Source organism: Sapajus apella, unplaced genomic scaffold (genome assembly GCF_009761245.1).
Source record: "Sapajus apella isolate SASKATOON/1434 unplaced genomic scaffold, GSC_monkey_1.0 scaffold10, whole genome shotgun sequence".
Classification (NCBI taxonomy): Eukaryota; Metazoa; Chordata; class Mammalia; order Primates; family Cebidae; genus Sapajus; species Sapajus apella.
In genome coordinates, this window is record NW_022436950.1 from 31,161,069 (window position 1) to 31,168,167 (window position 7,099).

At 42.5% G+C, this 7,099-nt stretch overlaps 1 pseudogene; it reads left to right on the plus strand.

Moving 5' to 3' along the window:
- The first annotated feature begins 2,462 nt into the window (after window positions 1-2,462).
- On the plus strand, window positions 2,463-3,033 carry LOC116551525 (annotated as a pseudogene).
- The last annotated feature ends 4,066 nt before the right edge of the window (window positions 3,034-7,099 follow it).

Below are 7,099 nucleotides of genomic sequence, written 5' to 3' on the forward strand. Positions count from 1 at the left end.
GCAGAGGAACTGAAGTTATCACTCAACTCAATCTCCCCAAAGGCTGGAAAGCTAAGGTTTTTATGGATAATTTAGTGGGCAGGAGGCTATGGAATGGGTGCTGCTGATTGGTTGGGGATGAAATCATCAAGGTGTGGAAAAAAAAAAAGTCCGGGTGCACTCAGTGTGCCTCTAGGTGGGGCCATATGACCAGTTGAGTTATGAGTCACAAATCCAGGTGAGGTCGGTCTGAAAAACAACTGCAAACCCAGTATTAGTTTCTACAATAGTGATGATATCTATAGGAGCAAGTGGGGAAGTCACAAATCTTGTGGCCTCTGGCCACATGATTCCTGGCAGTGAAGGATTATAGAAACTACATCTACATTTTATCAGAGTTCAAGCCTCTTCAAAAATCCTATTTTGTGGCCTTTCATTAGTCTTACACAGGTGGTTTCCTGTCCTGAGCAAGGAGGAGGTTAGTCTTAGGGAGGGACTATTATCATGCTTTCTTTCAAGTTAAACTATAAACAAAATTCCTCTCAAGGTTTTCCTGGCCTATGGCCAGAAATGACCAAAGATAGTTGGAGGTCAGAAGCAGGATGGAGTCAACTATGTCAAATTTCTCTTACTGTCATAATTGAAACCACAGAGGTGGTTTCACTCATCTGTAAGCTACTAATGGAGGTCTCTGGATAGTACTGACCATTATACAAGCCACCGAGAATCAAAGAACTCCATACCTAGAGGACAGTGAATTCCTGCAGCAAATGCTTGTGGAAGCCGGGTACAGTGGCTCAAGTCTGTAATCCAGCACTTTGGGAGGCTGAGGTGGGGGGATCAGCTGAGGTCAGGAAGAGCGTGGCCAACATAGTGAAATGCCATTTCTACTAAAAATACAAAAACTTATCTGGGCGTGGTGGCAGGAGCCTGTAATCCAAGTTACTAGGGAGGATGAGGCAGGAGAATCACTTGAATCTTGGAAGCAGAGGTTACAGTCAGCAGAGATCGTGCCATTTGAATCCAGCCTGGGCAACAAGAGTGAAACTCCGTCTCAAAAAAAAAAAAAAGTAAATGCTTGTGGAATGACCATATTCAAATTACTCTATTAACGTTTTCTGTAAATTCTGTCACTTATTCTTGATCTTTCTAGTTTAAAAAGCCTTGGTAGTTGGTGGTAGGGTGGGAAATCATTTGCTTTTTTTCTGTTAACTTATTTGTAGAAATAAATCAAAAGAGTTAAAGATATATATGGCCTGGCCATCAGCTAATCAAAAAGAATCCTAGGCTGGGTGCAGTGGCTCACACCTGTAATCCCAGCACTTTGGGAGGCCAAGGCAGATGGATTACCTGAGCTCAGGAGTTTGAGACCAGCCTGGCCAACATGATGAAACCCTGTCTCTACTAAAAATACAAAAGTCCTCTGGGTGTGGTGGCATGCACCTGTAATCCTAGCTATTCAGGAGGCTGAGGCAGGAGAATCACTTGAACCCAGGAGGCAGAGGCTGCAGTCATCTGAGATTGTGCCACTGCACTCCAGCCTAGGCAACAGAACAAGACTTCATCTCAAAAAAAAAAAAAAAAAAAAAAAAAGGAATCCTGGCCCTAATGTAAGAGCAGTGTCCTAGAGATAGCCACCATATCAGTAAAATAGGGTCAGATTAAAATCTTTTGTGTGTTGGACCTTAGGATGTGGGGGGTTCCTTGTAAAGAGACCTTAGGATACTTAGAATGCTTAGAGACAGAAGCTAATGAGCAACTTGTACGGAACTGTTTCAATATTTTAACGGCAGGTATGTTCTCGTGGGTGCCTGCCAGGCAAACAGTAGGTTCATTTATACTCTCAAGGATTGACTCTATTTGTGACTTCAATATTTGACATCTCCAAGCTTTCAATTTACCTAATGAGACAAACAACAGTAATTATGCTATGTTGTTCTTAATAAATAACCTAATCATTTTTACTTGGGCTTATTTTGGGAGACAGGTGAGGTATACTTGGCTTGCAGACTTGCAAACTTGCAAAGCTATAAATAGCACTAAAAATGTTCTGATTAAGTTTAAACCACTTTTTGATGAGATTTTTGTTTATTTCTTGGAAGACAGCATTGATTTTTTTTTAATCCTGGCTTGAGTATTACTTTAGCAAATGAAAGCTAAAAGGAAAATATCTAATGAAGGTGTATAATAACAGCGCTTCCTCACATGACATTTGTTTTTAACATTTATTGCGATTATTTACTAGGTACCCTAATACTTGTTGAGGAAAATGCAAAGATAAACAAGATAGGAGTGCCTGCCCTGCAGGGAAGTCTGAAGGGGGATATGATGGGGGAATCTTTGTATTTGTCAATGAGCCTCAATAGAGCTGGGGAAAAAACAATTAATTAATTAAAAATGGAGAACCTAAGGTTGGAAAAGAAGAGTTTCTAGGAAAAAAGAAAAAAGTCTTTTTTGTTGTTGTTGCCACATCTATTGCAAGAATGAAGACCATTCTCAGGAACCAGACTGTTGACATTCCAGAAATGTTGACATCGCTCCGGAGGGACGCACAGTTATCGTGAGGGGCCCCAGAGGAAACCTGCGGAGGGACTTCAGTCACGTCAACGTAGAACTCAGCCTTCTTGGGAAGAAAAAAAAGAGGCTCCGGGTTGACAAATGGTGGGGTAACAGAAAATAACTGGCTACTCTTCAGACTCTTTATAGTCACACACAGAACATGATCAAGGACATTACACTGGGCTTCCGTTACAAGATGAGGTCTGTGTCTGCTCACTTCCCCACCAACGTCATTATCCAGGAGAATGGGTCTCTGATTGAAATCTGAAATTTCTTGGGTGAAAAATACATCCCCAGGGTTCAGAGGAGGCCAGGTGTGGCTTGATTGTATCTCAAGTCCAGAAAGATGAATTAATCCTTGAAGGAAGCAACACTGAGCTTGTTTCAAATTCAGCTGCTTTGATTCAGCAAACAGTTAAAAACAAGGATATCAGAAAATTTTTGGATGGTACCTAGGTCTCTGAAAAAGATACAGTTCAGCAGGCTGCTGACTAAGATCTGAGAGTTGTCCAGCTACAGAAACAAGTTGCTGGAAGACTCCTAAGACCAGTTTGTGACATTTAAATGATGCAATAAAAGACCTATTGATTTTAGGGGGAAAAACTATAGGTGTCTGGAATAAAGAAAAGGGTATGTGGGAAATAAGTCTGGAAAGGTGGAGTGTCAGTTGTAAATGACAGAAACCAACACAGACTCCCTTGAAATAACAGGGACTTAATTGATAATAGAACTGTGAGGTCTAGGAGGTGAGGTTATCTCCAGACCTGAGGAGATCCTGGGACTCAAGCAAGATCATTAGCTCTTACTTTCCCAGCACACCTTCCCACTCCCCTCACACAAAATCTTCATTCATCCCTTGGTATTACTCTCCTCTCCCCTGTCACCTTCCTTCCCTTCTTCTGCAAACAGGCATTCTCACATGGTGGGAAAGACGGCCATCAGAGGCCTCCAGTTCACATCCTCGCAGTCCTGTAACCCAAAAGACAAGCCTCCTTCCACAGCTTCAGAAAGAAAAACTCCAGGGAAGGACTCTGATTGGCTGGGTCACATGCCCACCCTGGCTCAACTCCTGTAGCCAAGAGACTGGGGTACCGTAAATAGTAGAATTGGCCTAGCACTGATCACATACTTACCCTGTGTCTTCCGGGTAGGGGAAGTTCTCAAAGGAAGTAGGAATGCTGAGTACAGAAAAACAGAGATGTCCCCATGTGTATGAGGAAGCCAGTCATGTAGAGAGCCTCAAGGTTGTTAAAATGCATCCTCTGAAGGAAGAGACCCCCACAAACAGGCTTCGTGTGAGCCACATGGGTGTTTATACACCTGGGTGCGGGCAGGCCGAGGCCAAAAAGGGCATCAGAAAACGGTGGTGGGATAGGAGTTAGAAAGCTCAAGCTATGAAGTCTGAAGTCCTTCTGGCAATATGAGGCCGTTAAAAATATTGAAATAAGAAGGTGGCTGTAGATTAACAATTGGACCAGCTCAACTTCTAGTTTTGTTTCATTCCCTTTTTTTTTTTTTTTTTTGGACAAGATCTCACTCCATTGCTCAGGCTGGAGTGCAGTGGTGCGATCATAGCTCACTGCAATGTCCAACTCCTGGGCTCAAGTGATCCTCCTGCATCAGCCTCCTGAGTAGCTGGAATCACAGACTTGTACCACCACACCTGGCTAATTTAATTTTTTGTAGAGACGGAATCTTACTGTGTTGCTCTGGCTGGTCTCTAATTCCTGGGCTCAAGTGATCTTCCTGCCTTGATCTCCCAAAGTGTTGGGGTTACAGATGTGAGCCACTGCACCCAGCAAACCTTAATTACTGAGCTACAGCATGTAATCACTGAGGCCTCACTCTGTGTTAAAAATCATTCTGGGAGTTGGCGGAGGTGCAGGTAAAAAATAAAAATAAAAAAATAAAGACATTCTGATTATTGAAAGAGAGGCCTTCCTGAATGTTAGTGTGTAAGGAAGTAAAAAAGATGGTTGCCCTAATGTAAACTATGAACTTTGGGTGGTAATATGTGTCAGTGAAGATTGATTGTAATAAGTGTACCACTGTGGTACAGGGTTGATAGTGGGAGAGGTTGTGTGTTTGGGGAGCAGGGGATACCTGGGAACCCTATACTTTCTGCTCAATTTGCTGTGAGCCCAAAATTTCTCTAAAACATAGTCTATTAAAAGCCAAAAGAAGATAGTGGGGCTGCTTTTAGCAGAAAACCTTTCGAATGGAAATATAAACTTAAATATTTTACATTTAAAGAGGCAAAATGTCCCCAGCTGACATACAGAGGCCCATGAGCCAGTGGCTTCCCAGCTGAGATTATTCTCAGCCCTAAATCTTTCATCCTTTTTCTGGGATCATACCCTTAGTTCTGGTGCTGAGGATCTGTATTAGTGAAAATGAATAAATTCAGTTATTCTACAAACGTAGCTTTTTTTTTTTTTTTTAAGATGGAGTCTCATTCTATCTGCTAGGCTAGAGTGCAGTGGCGCGATCTCAGCTCAATGCAGCTTCTGCCTCCCAAATTCAAGTGATTCTCTGCCTCAGCCTCCCAAATAGCTGGGTTTACAGGCATGTGCCACGACACCCAGCTAAGTTTTATATTTTTAGTAGAGACAGAGTTTTGTCATGTTAGCCAGACTGGTCTTAAACTCCTGACCTCAAGTGATCTGCCTGCCTCAGCCTTCCAAAGTTCTGGAATTACAGGCATGAGCCACTGCGCCCGGCCTTTTTTTTTTTTTTTAATTAGAGTGAAAGTTTATTAAAAAGCTTAAGAGTAGTAATGAAGGGAAGGAAAAAAAGAAAAGAACACTTGGAAGAAGATCAAGCGGGTGACAGGAGAGACCAGGCACCTGTTACCTGCTTCTTAAAGAGCAAGGAGAAATTAGCCAGGCTAAGTAAGGGGATGGGCCAGGAGTGAGAAATCTCATCAGAGGGAACAAAGATCAGATGTACCAAGTCCCAAGGCAAAAGAGAATACTGCAAGTTTAGGTAATTTAAAATATATATATATATATATATATATATATATACACACACATATATATATACACCTCTGGCCAGGTGAGGTGGCTCACACCTGTAATCCCAGCACTTTAGAAAGCAAGTAAGGAAGATCACCTGAGGCCAAGAGTTCAGGATCAGCCTAGGCAACAGAGGGAGACCTTTCCTTTCCAAAAAAAAAAAAAAAAAAAATTAAAGAAATTAGCCACATGTGGTGATGTGTGCCTGTAGTCCTAGCTACTAAGGAAGCTGAGTTGGGAGGATCCCTTGAACCCAGGAGTTCAGGGCTGCAGTGAGCTATGATTACACCACTGCACTCTGGCCTGGGCAACAGAGTGAGATCCTGTTGCTAGCAAAAAAGAAAAAAAAAGTACCTTAAATAGCAGGGTTTAAAGAAAGCCTATTTAAACTTTGAGCATCAATCAAAGGAATTTTTTTTTTTAACTCAATGATTAAAGATTTGCTTATTAATCTTCTGGGGGATGTGAAGAGGAATCAGGTTTTGGTGAGTGAAACTGAAATAGTGCCTGCCCTCAGGGAGTTTATAGGTGAGATGGGTGAGAGTGGGAAAACCAATAAAACAGATAAATAAGTGTCTACTTATAAAGTGAGAAAATGGCTAAGAAGTGTGCTATGATGGAAAATACGCGGGAAACTGCAAGGAAGATCTGTCCAATCAGACCATCATATCCCTGCCAAGCGGCCACAGTCACTGTGGGTGGGTGTGGGTAGTCTTATTAGGCACACACATGCACGCACACAGGCTCTCTATTTTGCTGGAAATTTGCAAGTGGGGGTGAAGACCTCACCTCAAAACCACCGCTTTCAACCTGCACAGGAAAGGACAGTGAAAACAGATTTTCACCAGAGCCCCAAAACACTTCTCATTTCTCATTTCTCTTTAACACTTCTCATTTCCAGTTTTGGGGCTCTGGCGAGAGAAGAGACCTCCCAAACAGGCTTTGTCTGAGCAACATGGCTGTTTATTCACCCTGGTGTGAGTGGGCTGAGGCCAAAAAGGGCATCAGCCAAGGGCGGTGGGATAGGAGTTGGTTTTATAGGTTACAGTAGGCAGTGGAAAGTTACAGAAGTTACGGTTTAGGGTGGATTTTTGCAAGTTGGGAGGGGGTCGTAGGTTTGCTAGCTGGGAGGGAGTCCTGGGGTGTGGAGTCACAAGGTTGACCAAGATCGGTTACAAAGTCCAACGGCCTTATCAATTGGGGCAGGACAATACAGAATGTCTTAAAATTCAGTAGGCACTGCAGGGGTTGATCATTTTTTCCTCTTTTCATGGTCTTCTAGTTACTTTAGATTTTCATCTGGAGTGTCCGTGCAAGTCACCGGGGTAAACATGGAGTCCCTGGGGCCATCAGTCGGCCTAAAAGACCTTACAAGAAGCAATCTCCAGGTTCTAACAGTCCCAATTTTTTTTTTTTTTTTTTTTTTTTTTTTTTTTTTTTTTCTGATAGGGCTTTTTTTTTTTGTAACCGAGCTTGGTAGCGGTTTTTTTTTTTTTTGGCCGTTGGACTTTGTAACCGATCTTGGTCAACCTTGTGACTCCACA